Genomic DNA, 15,883 nt, shown 5'->3' with positions numbered 1-15,883 from the left:
CTGATACAACAGAAAGGAGTGAGAGGAGTATAGCCTGTGAGAGGGTCTGGATTAGAAAATGCAGAACAGGAATGCTGAAGGATGACTAGGAGTCAATGCCTCAGACTAATAGGATTGTACCCGGATTGTAAGGATCTTCGCCTCCATACATTTTCTGGCTTCAGGCAGCTTTCGGTTATCTGCTAACCAGTGAAATGGTTTAGTCCAGCTTTTCTAAACTACTGGGCAGTTTGCTGACCACTCTGAGGTAGCACTGTCAGAGGTTTATTTCCTTTTCTCTTTATCCCTGAGAGAGGACACTGCCTAAAAAGTATTTTTTATTTTTTTTGCAGGAGAAATAAATACACATGTGCCTTTGCTGGGTAAGAAATGTGTGTTTCGAGGAATTTTAGAAGTGATTAAAAAATGTTGTTAGTTTGGAGTGCAATGCTCATGCAGGGTTAAATTACATTCACATGACACTGATTTATTTTATGCTTAGCAGACACTGGCCCTATAATACTACAGAAAATGACAGAAAAAAATATTTGCCTTTCTAAAACTAACTATACATGGCTATAATAGAACAATTAACCCTAATTTTAACTCTCTATCCTGTGGTTGATATAAGCCACAGTACACTGCTGCAAGCACCCTGGGATGGAAGGTTGATAAAAGCCACCATACACTGCAAGCACAGTTGGGATGGAAGGTTGGTAGGTATACACAAACACATGCACTCACAGACACAAACACACACATGTACTCAGACAAACACACACATGCAACTACACACACACACAGTCATTCTAAAAAGGAAGAAAGGTGTTTGGTAAGTGCACTCACATACACAAACACACACATGTACTCACACAAACACACACATGCAACTACACACACACACAGTCATTCTAAAAAGGAAGAAAGGTGTTTGGTAAGTGCACTCACATACACAAACACACACATGTACTCACACAAACACACACATGCAACTACACACACACACACAGTCATTCTAAAAAAGAAGAAAGGTGTTTGGTAAGTGCACTCACATACACATTCAGACACTAGAAACAGATAGGGCACATTGTGTGTTTGTGAGTATGAGTAAACACCTCTTTATGTAACAATCTCTGTAACCTCTCTATAATTTGGGCAGATTCTAATTAAAGCTCTCTCTCTGGTAAAGGACGGAGTGTCTGGTAAATCATTTAGCCTGGAATTACTATTAGTAGTAAAGTGGCTATATTTTTGTAGCTCTACACATAAAATATTTGCCTGGGACTGTGGTGAGGTGACACCAGTGGCGGCTGGTGACTTTTGAAGATGGTGGGGCCCTAGTCCCGCTCCTCAGATGGCTCCGCCCATTTAAATGTATATATATATATATATACGAGCGTGGATGTGTGTATATATATATATATATATATATATATATACACACACACCCTGCAGTTACCTTATTGTTCATGTTAACACATCCTTATGTACAAAGTGAGGGCAGTGTGTGATGTGTATTGCATGTTGTTATAGTCTGTGTGTGAGGTATGTACATAACTAACCTGTTTATAGTGAGATACAATAGCCTCACATACACCCTGCAGTTACTATATATATATATATATATATATATATATATATATATATATATATATATATATATATATGTAGTGTATGATTAGGAAGCTGTATGACTGTCACATCTTTACACACAAATAATGTGTTGTTATAGTCTGTGTGTGAGGTATGTACATAACTAACCTGTTTATAGTGAGATACAATAGCCTCACATACACCCTGCAGTTACTATATATATATATATATATATATATATATATATATATATATATATATATATATATATATATATATATATAGTGTATGATTAGGAAGCTGTATGACTGTCACATCTTTGCACGCAAATATTACCTGACATTTGCTCCTGTAAGTTATGAGCACATTTAAGTTTGCTTATAATTTGTAGGAGCAAATGGCTTAAATAAACTGAATAAACTGTGCAACTTTGTAAACTGCAGAGAGAGGCTGACAGCTCTTGCCCAGGCTGGCACATCAGAGAAATTGCAAGCTGATAACATAAATCATTTAATTGGCTAGCTCTATGCTTTCACTCCCTTCATTCTGTGTTTCAGCACGGCTCTAGTCTCAGGCAGAAAGAATGTGGGGGGAGGGGCTTGCAGATAGTGCAGCGGCTGCTCTTTGTATTTGTATTTGAAAAGTTTCTAAATCTATTCTGCCTGAAAAAAAGCACTTTGCAAATAATTCAGAATCAGTGTATTAAAGCAACCTCTATACACTGCTGCAGTTTACCGGGTTATTGGCTGTCTGATAGACATGCAGTAACCTCTTACCAGCTCCATAGGCTGCTAACTCTTTGACAAGCACTCTACTCGTCTCTCTCGTCTGCTAACAAAATGAGCTTCTCTCAACTCAAACGACTAGCCCGCACTGTGTTTTCGCACCGATGAAGGTGAGGAGCCTCGTCAACCATCGGCACGAGACCTGAGTGATGATGACGTCTGCATCTCACTCGCACAGGCTGAATTGTGCGATTAGGGAAGTATAGGGGCTGGATTGGAGCGGCGCCTGCAGGCTCTTAAGAATAAAGTGCAGAGTGGTATGCTCGGCATCTAGATTCTACTGCACATGCGGTAAAAAAAAAAAAGGATTTTTTTTTTCAAAAACACAGTCTGGCTTTGACCTTTTTTGGTGAGTATTTAAATATAATTTTTCCAATAGGGGGGCTATTGGAAAAATTATATTTTATTCAGCCAAAAAATGTTTTTTCTTCTTTTGTCTCTGGGGTTCATGTGCGCTTGTGCGCTTATAGAGGAGCCTCAGCTCGGTGACACTATGGGTTATTACACAACACAGAGGATATTATCCAGAGCATATCCAAAGTGGATTTATTGAATGTGATCCTGGTGGATTAGAGGAATAATTGTGCAATATATTTTGGTTGGGTCAGTTTTGTTTAACTCTCGCAGCAAACATTCTTTTCTTCTGTTTGAAGTAAACAATTTCCTGAGACACTGTTACAATTCAGTGTACCACAGATGAATTGTGCAACATGATAAACAGTCTGTAAGAATTGACACTAACCTGGTTAATTGAAAGTGATTGTAAACTTTGTCTTTTAAAACCACACTATGGGGCGATTTATTATGCTGCTAATGCAGCAGTTTTTCTGTGTGAGCCTTCAGGCTTGCTGGAAACATAAGTTAAGAAGCAGCGGTCATAAGACCACAGTTCCTTAACTTGTTCACCACCTCTGAGGCGGCGGACAGCAATCAGCCCAATCAGATACGATCGGATTGTGTGACACCCTCAATTGGCCTCGAACATGCAGGGGGCGGAAATGCTTGTGCAATGATAAATGCAGACAGCGTATCATGTCTATCCGACAAATGATAAATCGGCCCCTTACTGTAATTATTAATAAAAAGGACTTTGATTCATTAAACTATTTCAAGACGCTTCTCTCTTGTGACTGCTGACCTGACTTGTGTTGAAGCTATAACACAACGAGTTTTTATTCTTTTGTTACGAAGTGGAACAGTTTTGAAAACTGCAACAACCCGGGTTGTCTACTACAAGCTAATTGGGACTTTTCTCCTTTCCTGCGTGCGCTAAAGCACTAAGTGCAGGATTTGTCTACATCATCTATACTTTAAATGAAGAATTCCTTATCATCTAAAAAGTTACCTAATATTTCCAGCCAATCCCACCCGAGAATCTAGGTCGTGACGTCAGACGCCAAGATACATGCAGCTCTGCTAAGTCACTAGGTAAGAGGGAAGACGGACGCTGTGAACGGTTCTACAAAAAATAAGGTAACCTGCTTATTCTGCAAATACTATCCCTGAAAAATAAGAGCACCTGTCTTATCTGACAATAACATCGACCAAAAATTGGAAAAGTTTTACTTCTATATACTGTCTTATGAACGCTCATGAACTTTTTTTGAACTGTCAAAACTGCATATAAGCTGGGTATAAGGTATCATATTGGCCTACACCTTAACTCCATAAGACGGACATTTGTATATGAAAATAATTTTTATGTTTGGGGCAGCTCTTTTAACCGAATTTTAAATTGAATCAGATATATACGCTGGATAGCATATAATTGTGGTTATATGGTTTTATGTGATTTAAAAAATGTTTTGCTAAACATTTGGGAGACGTCCCTATAATATGATGTTTTAAATTTAGATTATTGAGATCGTTTTTTATTTGTTCTTCTCATATATTTTTTATAAAGTAAATACTGTTAAAATCACTGCGACTCTTAATTTTTCTATTTTTTTCACACTGTGTTATATACACAACTAAGTATATACGGTTTTTTTTGGGCACATCTATTGTTATCTACATGTGCAGCAAAATATATCTGCCACTTTATATTTAGTTGATACACATCCGCATATATAATTAAGTTAGTTATATACCTTTAGCTTTTAGCGCACCTATCACCCCCTGTTTGCACCACATTTTATCTGAGAGACCGAAGGATCTTTCTTTTTGCTAGGTGTTTGGTATTTCCCATTGCCAGCGCACTACTACACACTCCTTTTTGATCACAGTTTCCGTGTGAGCCTTCAGGCTCGCCGGAAACATAAGTTAAAAAGCAGCGGTCATAAGACTGCAGCTCCTTAACTCGTCCGCCACCTCTGAGGCGGCGGACAGCAATCAGCCCAATCAGATACGATCGGATTGTGTGACACCCCCAATTGGCCTTGAACGTGCAGGGGGCGGAAATGCTTGTGCAAAGATAAATGCCGACAGCGTATCATGTGTATCCGACAAATGATAAATCTCCCCCTTACTGTAATTATTAATAAAAAGGACTTTCATTCATTAAACTAATTCAAGACGCTTCTCTCTTAAAATAATTACCATTTAGTGATTTGTAGACATTGCTCCATTCCTCCGCGCGCATCTCATACTCGATTTTTGTCGAATCCGGGTTCAGCCAATTGTTGCGTGCCCCCTTTAGCGTCCAGCTTGTGGGGCATGCAACGATTGACTGAAGACGGATTCGTCATCAAACACAAAAAACCCTATAGAGGTACATTAAAGTGATTGTAAACTTAAAAGGAGATTACAGTGATTTACAAAGTCACACGCATAGGATTTTTTTAAGCAAATTTGAAAATACATTGTACACTGCATGCATATACTTCTTTAATTTAATAATAATCATATTCACTTCTTAGGCCAATTTTTTAAGCACTGATATCAGTTGTGTACATATAAGTTTGTTATTAAAATCTTATAAATCTTACAACTATAAATTATTATATATGTTATACTGACATTTGCTGTCTCTTAACAAAATGTGTACTGTCTTTTCATATTTACACTTTTTTAGTTGACAGTTCCTACTGAGCATGTGCAAGAAGTCACAGAATATACGTATATGTATTTGTGATTGGCTGATGGCTGTCACATGATACAGGAAGAGTGGAAATAGACATAACTTTGAAATTTGTCTGAAAAAATCTACTACTCATTTGCAGTTCAGACTATGGGGCCGATTTATCAAGCTCTGTATGGAGCTTGATGCCCCTGTTTCCGTGCGAGCCTTCAGTCTTGCCGGAAACAGAAGTTATGAAGCAGCGGTCTAAAGACCACTGCTTCATAACTTGTCCGCCTGCTCTGAGGCCACGGACAGAAATCAACCTTATCAAATATGGTTGGGCTGATTGACACCCCATCAGGGGCGGACTGAGACCAACCAGGGCCCCCGGGCAAAAGTGTTGGAGGGCCCCCCACCTCCTCTTTGCTCCATCTAAATACTTTTTCTGCCCCTCCTCTACCCTATTGCCCCTCCCATCTCCTATGCCTCTCCCACATCCATTGCCCCTCCCCATCATGTTTTTAATTGCCATAAAAAGAGACAAAAAAAATTCCCTTAAATATTTTTAATAAGAACTAAATATTGTAAATGTGCAAGTGAAGGAGGGAAAGGAGAGAGAGACAGAAGGAGAGAGGGAGAGACAGAAGAAGGGAGGGAGAGAGAGACAGAAGAAGGGAGGGAGGGAGGGAGAGAGAGACAGAGGAAGGGAAGGAGAGAGAGAGACAGAGGCAGGGAGGGAGAGAGAGAGAGACAGAGGCAGGGAGGGAGAGACAGAGGCAGAGGAAGGGAGGGAGAGACAGAGGAATGGAGGGAGGGAGATGCAGAGGGAGGGAGAGACAGGGGAAGGAAGGGAGAGACAGAGGGAGGGAGGGAGGGAAGGAGAGAGAGGAAGTGAGAGAGAGGAAGAGAAAGAGAGAGAGAGAAAGAGAAAGCGAGAAAGAGAGAGAGAAAGAGAAAGCGAGAAAGAGAAAGCGAGAAAGAGAGAGAGAGAGAGAGAGAGAGAGAGAGAGAGAGAGAAAGAGAAAGAAAGAGAGAGAAAGAGAGAGAAAGAGAGAGAAAGAGAAAGAGAGAGAAAGAGAGAGAAAGAGAGAGAGAGAGAGAGAGAGAGAGAGAGAGAGAGAGAGAAAGAGAAAGCGAGAAAGAGAGAGAGAGAGAGAGAAAGAGAGAGAAAGAGAGAGAAAGAGAAAGAAAGAGAGAGAAAGAGAGAGAAAGAGAGAGAAAGAGAAAGAGAGAGAAAGAGAGAGAAAGAGAGAGAGAGAGAAAGAGAGAGAAAGAGAGAGAGAGAGAGAGAGAGAGAGAGAGAGAGAGAGAGTAAGGGAGGGAGATACATGCACAGAATCACAGATACACACACACACATACATACATGCAGAGATACACACACAAACACATACATACATACATACATGCACAGAGATACACACACATTTCTAAACTGGAGGTCCATTCCAGCTCATTTAAATGTCCATAACAGTAGAAGTGTATTCATAATCTTAACCCTTCTTTGTGCCACAGGACATACAGTACATACATGCACAGAGATACACACACACATACATGCAGAGATGCACACACTAACACATACATACATGCACAGAGATACACACGCACACACTAACACATACATACATACATGCACAGATATAAGCACACACACATACATGCAGAGATGCACACACTAACACATACATACATACATGCACAGATATAAGCACACACACATGCAGAGATGCACACACTAACACATACATACATGCAGAGATGCACACACTAACACATACATACATGCAGAGATGCACACACTGACACATACATACATGCAGGGATGCACACACTAACACATACATACATACATGCAGAGATGCACACACTGACACATACATACATACATGCAGGGATGCACACACACACATACATACATACATGCACAGATATAAGCACACACACACACACACATACATGCACAGATACACAGACACACACACATACATACATGCAGAGATGCACACACTGACACATACATACATACATGCAGAGAGGCACACACAAACACATACATACATACATGCAGAGATGCACACACTGACACATACATACATACATACATACATACATGCAGAGATGCACACACAAACACATACATACATACATGCAGAGATGCACACACAAACACATACATACATACATACATGCAGGGATGCGCACACACACACACACACATACATACATGCACAGATATAAGCACACACACACATACATACATGCAGAGATGCACACACTGACACATACATACATGCAGATATGCACACACTGACACATACATGCAGAGATGCACACACTGACACATACATACATGCACAGAGATACACACACACATACATGCAGAGATGCACACACACACAGATATAGACAGACATACACATATATATGCAGGGACATGCATGGTAATATATATATATATATTTTAAATACTCTTGGGACTTTTTCTAAACAGGAGGTCCATTCTAGCTCATTTAAATGTACATAACAGTGGAAGTGTATTCATAATCTTAACCCTTCTTTGTGCCACAGTACATACAGTATTTTTTGTATTTTGTTAGAGCATAAGAACTTCTAGCAACTAACTCACAGACTGATTGACCTCTATCACATAGTTGCTGCTTCAAGTGCCGTGCAGTAGTTGTAAATTTAAACCGGAGAGCATCTTCTCCCTCATGACCTCCTGCCCTTCAGCATTCATAGGATAACACTGATTCACAATTTAACCCCATGGCTACCAAAAAGGGCTGCAATACACTGTTTAGGATTAGGAATAAACTGCAGTCCTTTCTGGGAGCCAGGGAGTTAAACTGTTTTCAGCATGTTACAGAGTTTTTTTTTTTTTTTTTAGGAAATTCAAGGGTCAAGGGTGAAGAAGTGACTGTGTTTACCAGGGCTGTGTTAGATCACATATTTTGCAGATTACAAGGTTCACAATGACTTAAATCTAAGCCAGTTACGCAGATTTGATGCTAGTGAGAGAGATGAGTTTACTGTAGTGTTGATGATCATTTAGGAGAGATGCTTATTAGAAATCTCTGCACCTGCAAATAATCAGAGGCCAGTATGTGAGTAAACTACTTTGTTAACAAAGTAGTTTACTCACATACTGGCCTCTGCAGTAAACGTATCTCTCTCACTATCATCAAATTTGCGTAACTGCCTTAGTTTTGTAATCTTGTAATCTGCAAAATAAAGATTAGCTCACATAGATAACTCCCTCTCCCCAATAAGAGATACAGTCAGCCACCCTCCATGCTGCTTTGCTCTCACTCCTCCTCTCCTACCGGTTTCCCTGAGTCTTATCTGCTTAGCTGCCGGCTGCTCCAGCCAGCCCTCCTGTTCTAACTCTGATTCATTCAGCCGGACAAAGCAAACATACATGATACATGAATCACTGAGAGTGTGGGCTGGGCCTCCCAGGTGACTTACCGTTACCTCCGGCGGGTGGCTTCTTCTCTTGCGACCTCGTCTGACTTAGTCCTCCTCTGGCTTCAGCTCCTTCACCACACGTGGCCACACACACTGTACTGCTTCAGTGCAGTTAAAATTGTGTGCGCATGGCCGGCGTGTGGGCGGGTGGAGCTCTGTTGAGCTGAGCAGGAGCCACAGGGTATATTGGGTAGCGGTATTAATCATTTGAGACAGTGACACGTGAGATCCCCCCGACCCCCCCCCTCCCACCAGTACAAAATCAAGCCATCAAATTTTTTATTTAATACATTTAAAATTATTGTTATTTTTTTTAAATCCTGCTGCAGTATGATACATGGCATGGGGCCCCTCTTAGAGGCAGGGCCCTCGGTCCAGGGCCGATTTGCCCGACCTGTCAGTCCGCCCCTGCACCCCATGCTAGTGGCAGATTGGCTGCAAATCTGCAGGGGGCGGCATTGCACCAACAGTTCACAAGAACTGCTGGTGCAATGATAAATGCCGACAGTGTATGCTGCCGAAATTTATCGATGTGCAGCGGACTTGATACGCTACATCGTATCACGCCAACTCGCACTATGATAAATATACCCTTAAGTGCTATTGCATTGTGTTTTTATCATGCATTTGTTGATTATGCAAATCTACTGTATTTACTGGTCCTTTAACTATTCTGGTAGACTACTTTCTCTTAAAGGTTGTTAATATAAATTTATTACATTGTTCCGTCACAACCTGGCACTGCACAATGACATTTCAGTAGAGACTGTATTTGACCCTTATAAGAGTCCTTTAAGTTCCAGTTAAAGTGATACATGAGTTACTGTACACTAAAGGAATATAAAATCCCAAACTTTCTCTTGTTATCATTTGTTGAAGGAGCAGTAATGCACAACTGGAATTTAGCTAAACACATCAGGTGAGCCAAAGACAAGTGGCATTTATGTGCTGTCCCCAATCAGCAGTTAGCGCCCAGTAGTGCATTGCTCTTCCTTATTATACCTAGGTATGCCCTTAGTATACCTAGGTATGCTTTTCAACACCAACATAATGAAGCAAATTAGATAATATGAATGATAAACATGTAAATTGGAAAGTTGTTTAAAGTGCATGCTTTATCTAAATCATGAAAACTTCATTTTAACTTTACTGTCCCTAAGACCAATTCTAAGATTGTGGGATTGCTGATAAATACTTATTCTAGAAATATTTATTTACTTGATGAACCAAGCTGTGATTTGTTTGCATCAAAATAGAAAATGTGTTTATTTCAGTTGAATTACTAAAGAGTGGTCATTAAACTATATCATACATTACATAACTCAGCAGAATTGTAACAATTGTATAATATTGATATGACTTTTTCTTATTCCTATATTACTTAAAGGGATAGTCAAGTCCAAAATAAACTTTCATGATTCAGATAGGGCATGTAATATTTTGCTTTTTTCTCTTGGTATTCTTAGTTGAAAGCTAAACCTAGGAAGTTCATATGATAATTTCTTAGACCTTGAAGGCCTCCTCTAATGTGAATGGATTTTGACCACTAGAGGGTGTTAGTTCATGTGTGTCATATAGATAACATTGAGCTCATGCACATGAAGTTACCTAGGAGAAAGCCCTGATTGGCTAAAATACAAGTCTGTCAAAAGAACTGAAATAAGGGGGCAGTTTGCAGAAGCTTATATACAAGGTAATCACAGAGGTAAAACATAATTTATGCTTACCTGATAAATTCCTTTCTTCTGTAGTGTGATCAGTCCACGGGTCATCATTACTTCTGGGATATTACTCCTCCCCAACAGGAAGTGCAAGAGGATTCACCCAGCAGAGCTGCATATAGCTCCTCCCCTCTACGTCACTCCCAGTCATTCGACCAAGGACCAACGAGAAAGGAAAAGCCAAGGGTGAAGTGGTGACTGGAGTATAAATTAAAAAATATTTACCTGCCTTAAAAACAGGGCGGGCCGTGGACTGATCACACTACAGAAGAAAGGAATTTATCAGGTAAGCATAAATTATGTTTTCTTCTGTTAAGTGTGATCAGTCCACGGGTCATCATTACTTCTGGGATACCAATACCAAAGCAAAAGTACACGGATGACGGGAGGGATAGGCAGGCTCTTTATACAGAAGGAACCACTGCCTGAAGAACCTTTCTCCCAAAAATAGCCTCCGATGAAGCAAAAGTGTCAAATTTGTAAAATTTGGAAAAAGTATGAAGCGAAGACCAAGTTGCAGCCTTGCAAATCTGTTCAACAGAGGCCTCATTCTTGAAGGCCCAAGTGGAAGCCACAGCTCTAGTAGAATGAGCTGTAATTCTTTCAGGAGGCTGCTGTCCAGCAGTCTCATAAGCTAAACGAATTATGCTACGAAGCCAAAAAGAAAGAGAGGTAGCGGAAGCTTTTTGACCTCTCCTCTGCCCAGAGTAAATGACAAACAGAGAAGACGTTTGTCGAAATTCCTTAGTTGCCTGTAAGTAAAATTTTAGAGCACGGACTACATCCAGGTTGTGCAGTAGACGTTCCTTCTTTGAAGAAGGATTTGGGCATAAAGAAGGAACAACAATCTCTTGATTGATATTCCTGTTAGTAACTACCTTAGGTAAGAACCCAGGTTTAGTACGCAGGACTACCTTATCCGAATGAAAAATCAAATAAGGAGAATCACAATGTAAGGCTGATAATTCAGAGACTCTTCGAGCCGAGGAAATAGCTATTAAAAATAGAACTTTCCAAGATAACAACTTTATATCAATGGAATGAAGGGGTTCAAACGGAACGCCCTGTAAAACATTAAGAACAAGGTTTAAACTCCATGGTGGAGCAACAGTTTTAAACACAGGCTTAATCCTGGCCAAAGCCTGACAAAAAGCCTGGACGTCAGGAACTTCTGACAGACGTTTGTGTAACAGAATGGACAGAGCTGAGATCTGTCCCTTTAAAGAACTAGCAGATAAACCCTTTTCTAAACCTTCTTGTAGAAAAGACAATATCCTAGGAATCCTAACCTTACTCCAAGAGTAACCTTTGGATTCACACCAATATAGGTATTTACGCCATATCTTATGGTAAATCTTTCTGGTAACAGGTTTCCTAGCCTGTATTAAGGTATCAATAACTGACTCAGAAAACCCACGTCTTGATAAAATCAAGCGTTCAATTTCCAAGCAGTCAGCTTCAGAGAAGTTAGATTTTGATGTTTGAAGGGACCCTGTATTTTGGTGAAATTTGTTCAATTTGTACAGATTGATTTTTATTTAAAGTAGCATCAATACAGTTAGTACATAAATTTCTATTGGGCTCCACTTTGGCATTGCAACAAATGACACAGGTATCATCCTCTGAATCAGACATGTTTAACACACTAGCAAATAAACTTGCAACTTGGAAATACAATTCAATTAGAATAATATTAAAACGTACTGTGCCTTTAAGAAGCACAGAAGATCTATGACAGTTGAAAATTAATAAATTGAAACAGTTATAGCCTCAATCCTTGTAAACAACACAACTTTAGCAAAGGTTTAATCCCATTAGCAAAGATAACAAATTCTGAAAGCAGGAAACAAATTACAGAATAAACGTTTTTTATCTCAGTCAAACTATAATTCTCACAGCTCTGCTGAGAGAAATTACCTCCCTCAAAATAAGTTTTGAAGACCCCTGAGCTCTGTAGAGATGAACCAGATCATGCAGGGAATACAATGAGTTGCTGACTGAAATATTTGATGCATAGAAAAAGCGCCAAAAAACGGCCCCTCCCCCTCACACACAGCAGTGAGGGAGAACAGAAACTGTCAGAAAAACAGATTAAGCAACTGCCAAGTGGAAAAATAGTGCCCAAACATTTATTCACACAGTACCTCAGCAAATGAAAACGATTTTACATTCCAGCAAAAACGTTAAACATAATCTCTAGTTATTAAACAGCTTTATGTATTTCTTACAGTGTAATTCTAGTGAAGTACCATTCCCCAGAATACTGAAGTGTAAAGTATACATACATGACATTATATCGGTATGGCAGGATTTTCTCATCAATTCCATTGTCAGAAAATAAAAACTGCTACATACCTCTATGCAGATTCATCTGCCCGCTGTCCCCTGATCTGAAGTTTACCTCACTCCTCAGATGGCCGAGAACAGCAATATGATCTTAACTACTCCGGCTAAAATCATAGCAAAACTCTGGTAGATTCTTCTTCAAACTCTGCCAGAGAGGTAATAACACACTCCGGTGCTATTTTAAAATAACAAACTTTTGATTGAAGATATAAAACTAAGTATAATCACCATAGTCCTCTCACACATCCTATCTAGTCGTTGGGTGCAAGAGAATGACTGGGAGTGACGTAGAGGGGAGGAGCTATATGCAGCTCTGCTGGGTGAATCCTCTTGCACTTCCTGTTGGGGAGGAGTAATATCCCAGAAGTAATGATGACCCGTGGACTGATCACACTTAACAGAAGAAAAAAGGTATTATTATAAAGGGAATATAAAGGGATTATCTATCTTTTTAAACAACCGAAAGTCTGGTGTTGACTGACCCTATTATATAACTACATTGCATAGTAAATCATTGTCATATTACATTATCAAAAAAGCATACGGCTAGATTTAGAGTTTTGTCGGTAACGACCCGCGTAGCTAACGCTGGCTTTTTTTCCCCGCACCTTTTAAATACCGCTGGTATTTAGAGTTCACACAAGGGCTGCGTTAGGCTCCAAAAAGGGAGCGTATAGCATATTTACCACCACTGCAACTCTCAATACCAGCGGTGCTTACGGACGCGGCCAGCTTCAAAAACGTGCTCGTGCACGATTCCCCCATAGAAAACAATGGGGCAGTTTGAGCTGTAAAATAACCTAACACCTGCAAAAAAGCAGCGTTCAGCTCCTAACGCAGTCCCATTGTTTCCTATGGGGAAACACTTCCTATGTCTGCACCTAACACCCTAACATGTACCCCGAGTCTAAACACCCCTAACCTTACACTTACTAACCCCTAATCTGCCGACCTCGCTATCGCTGACCCCTGCATATTTTTTTAACCCCTAATCTGCCGCTCCATACACCGCCGCAACCTACATTATACCTATGTACCCCTAATCTGCTGCCCCTAACACGCCGACCCCTATATTATATTTATTAACCCCTAATCTGCCCCCACAACGTCGCCGCCACCTACCTACAATAATTAACCCCTAATCTGCCGACCGGACCTCAGTGCTACTATAATAAATGTATTAACCCCTAATCCGCCTCAATAACCCTCAATAACCCTATAATAAATAGTATGAACCCCTAATCTGCCCTCCCTGACACCTAACTTCAAGTATTAACCCCTAATCTGCCGATCGGACCTCACCGCTACTCTAATAAATTTATTAACCCCTAAAGCTAAGTCTAACCCTAACACTAACACCCCCTTAAATTAAATATAATTTAAATCTAACTAAATAAATTAACTCTTATTAAATAAATTATTCCTATTTAAAGCTAAATACTTACCTGTAAAATAAACCCTAATATAGCTACAATATAAATTATAATTATATTGTAGCTATTTTAGGATTTATATTTATTTTACAGGCAACTTTGTATTTATTTTAACCAGGTACAATAGCTATTAAATAGTTAAGAACTATTTAATAGCTACCTAGTTAAAATAATTACAAAATTACCTGTAAAATAAATCCTAACCTAAGTTACAATTAAACCTAACATTAGACTAGCAATAAATTAATTAAATAAAATACCTACAATTATCTATAATTAAACCTAACACTACACTATCAATAAATAAATTAAATAAACTACCTACAAATAAATACAATTAAATAAACTAACTAAAGTACAAAAAAAAAAAAAGCTAAGTTACAAAAAATAAAAAAATTAATTACAAACATAATAAAAATATTACAACAATTTTAAGCTAATTACACCTACTCTAAGCCCCCTAATAAAATAACAAAGCCCCCCAAAATAAAAAAATGCCCTACCCTATTCTAAAATTAAAATAGTAAAGCTCTTTTACCTTACCAGCCCTGAAAAGGGCCTTTTGCGGGGCATGCCCCAAAGAATTAAGCTCTTTTGCCTGTAAAAAAAAACATACAATACCCCCCCAACATTACAACCCACCACCCACATACCCCTAATCTAACCCAAACCCCCTTAAATAAACCTAACACTAAGCCCCTGAAGATCTTCCTACCTTGTCTTCACCATGCCAGGTATCACCGATCGCTCAAGGCTCCGAAGTCTTCATCCAAGCCCAAGCGGGGGCTGGAGATCCATCATCCGGCTGAAGTCTTCTATCAAGCGGCGGCTGAAGAGGTCCAGAAGAGGCTCCAAAGTCTTCATCCTATCCGGGCAGAAGAGTAGATCCGGACCGGCAACCATCTTCTTCCAAGCGGCATCTTCTATCTTCATCCGATGACAAGCGGCTCCATCTTGAAGACCTCCGGCGCGGATCCATCCTCTTCTTCCGATGTCCTAAGTCCGAATGAAGGTTCCTTTAAATGACGTCATCCAAGATGGCATCCCTCGAATTCCGATTGGCTGATAGGATTCTATCAACCAATTGGAATTAAGGTAGGAAAAATCTGATTGGCTGATGGAATCAGCCAATCAGATTCAAGTTCAATCCGATTGGCTGATCCAATCAGCCAATCAGATTGAGCTCGCATTCTATTGGCTGATCGGAACAGCCAATAGAATACGAGCTCAATCTGATTGGCTGATTCAATCAGCCAATCAGATTTTCCCTACCTTAATTCCGATTGGCTGATAGAATCCTATCAGCCAATCGGAATTCGAGGGACGCCATCTTGGATGACGTCATTTAAAGGAACCTTCATTCGGACAAGGTAGGAAGATCTTCAGGGGCTTAGTGTTAGGTTTATTTAAGGGGGGTTTGGGTTAGATTAGGGGTATGTGGGTGGTGGGTTGTAATGTTGGGGGGGGTATTGTATGTTTTTTTTTACAGTCAAAAGAGCTGAATTCTTTGGGGCATGCCCGCAAAAGGCCCTTTTCAGGGCTGGTAAGGTAAAA

At 39.8% G+C, this 15,883-nt stretch overlaps 1 protein-coding gene across 1 annotated transcript in view; it reads left to right on the top strand.

Annotated features, from left to right (window-relative positions):
• The window catches only part of LOC128663611 (intercellular adhesion molecule 5), a 429,039-nt gene that overhangs the window by 374,619 nt on the left and 38,537 nt on the right, over positions 1-15,883 (top strand). The window lies entirely within an intron of this gene.

The sequence above is a fragment of the Bombina bombina genome, chromosome 6 (assembly GCF_027579735.1).
Source record: "Bombina bombina isolate aBomBom1 chromosome 6, aBomBom1.pri, whole genome shotgun sequence".
NCBI classification, from domain to species: Eukaryota; Metazoa; Chordata; class Amphibia; order Anura; family Bombinatoridae; genus Bombina; species Bombina bombina.
This window is presented reverse-complemented; position numbering and strand designations above follow the sequence as displayed.